General features: G+C 38.8%; 1 pseudogene; it reads left to right on the forward strand.

The window, feature by feature from the left end:
- Positions 1-1,209: 1,209 nt before the first annotated feature.
- Positions 1,210-1,885, forward strand: part of LOC108491710 — a 47,342-nt pseudogene continuing 46,666 nt past the window's right edge.

Consider the following 1,885-nt stretch of genomic DNA (forward strand, 5'->3'; position numbering starts at 1 on the left):
AATGTTGCCAGATTCAAGAGCAATCTACAATAATTCTCTTTATTTCATTATATATCTTTATTTCATCAATAAAGTCAATGTAATACCATCCAAAATTATTGCAGGATTTTTTTGGGTAGAAATTGGCAAAATGGTTCTAAAACATATGAAATGGCAAAGGGCCAAAACAACTCTGAAAAGGAAGAAAATGTTGGGAAAGCAGATGGCATTAAAACTTAGAACAAAACAACAGTAATCATAATAACTCATAGTATATTTGCATAAGGTAGACAAATAGAACAACATAAAAGAATAGAGGCTATCATACGTGGACATATAGCATATCATATCGTATGTCTGCACATGTGTGGGCACTGATTTTTAGCAAAAATTCAAAACGGTTAATTGAATAATTTCAATTGATTATGTTAGACCTGTTGAACAACCCATGCAATAAAATGAATTTTGAACCATATTTTACACAGTACACCAAAATTAACTCAAAGTAGACCAATAGCTTGAATGCAAAATTTTAGAACTTTGTATGCCTAGAAGAATGCTTGTTTTCTTGGCAAAGATTTAATTTTTAATATAGCACCTCAATAAAGATCAGCAATAAAAAACAAACTGAACTATCATTCTATATCATATTCTATATCATACTATAACATGAATGAATTTCCAAATAATTATCCTGAATAAAATAATCCAGACTAAAAGGAATATGCACTCTACAATATTTATGGAAAATTCTAGAAAGTGAAACTAATAGTAATAGAAAGTAAACCAATATATAATTGCTTCACAAGGAATTGCCATACTAAACATACACTGTGATGTAACAGCTCATATGTTGATGAGGCAAAACATAGGGTAGTGAAAGTCAAGGAGAGATTTAAGAATCACCAAAACATTTGGGGGTTGATGGATATGTTCACTATCTTTTTTGTTGTTGTTTGGTTTTTAAGACAGGGTCTCCCCGTAGCCCCAGCTAGCCTGGAACACACTATATAGACAAGTGGGGCTTCAATCTCACAGAGATCTTGACTCTATCTCCTGAGTGCTGGAATTAAAGGCATGTGCCCCACTCCTGGCCTGTGTTCACTATCTTGATTGTGATGATTGTTTCAAGATAAACATGACAATCTGTTGTTTCAGTTCTACTTTTAAGACTGTAATTTCTGTAGTGCTCCCTCATGAGAGCTGGAGGATAGAAGGGAGCACTATAAAATGCTGCCTTCGGGGCATGACGTGACCATTACAGTTTTGAAGGCACAACAGCGTGATCACCTGCATAGATCTGCTCCCACTAGAAAAGACATGGAGGACTGTCAGGAAGGAGAACAGGGTAGGTAGAAGTGAGGGGGATAAGAGAAGTTAATAGGGTGGAAAGTAATCACAGTGCGTTACATGCATGCAAGACACTTTTTTTTTTTTTAATGTGTATGAGTATATTGTCTGCATGTAAGTGCACCTGTGTCATGCAATGCGGCGGGTCAGAAGAGAGTTTCGGATTCCCCCGGAACTGGAATTAAGGATGGTTTGTAGCCGTCATGTGAGTGCTGGGAATTGAACCCGGGTCAATCTAATTTTTCACTCTCTCCACCAGATCACCGCCATCATGGACACGAGTCGTGTTCAACCCATCAAGCTGGCCAGTGTGACCAAAGCGCTGGGCAGGACCGGTTCAAAGAGACAGTGTGCGCAGGTACCAGTAGAATTTATGGCGACACCAGCCGTTTCATCATCCCAACGTGAAAGGCCGGTGGTGAGAGCGATATGCTCACCCTGTTGGAGACAGAGAGGCTCCGAGGCTGTGCTAAGCATGGCTGCTGGGTCCTGGGATATTCACCATTTGGCCCATGGGATGAGCTGTCACTGTTAAATAAAGTGTTTGTACTGCTAA

This window comes from Nannospalax galili, unplaced genomic scaffold (genome assembly GCF_000622305.1).
Source record: "Nannospalax galili isolate Female #2095 unplaced genomic scaffold, S.galili_v1.0 scaffold1386, whole genome shotgun sequence".
Classification (NCBI taxonomy): domain Eukaryota; kingdom Metazoa; phylum Chordata; class Mammalia; order Rodentia; family Spalacidae; genus Nannospalax; species Nannospalax galili.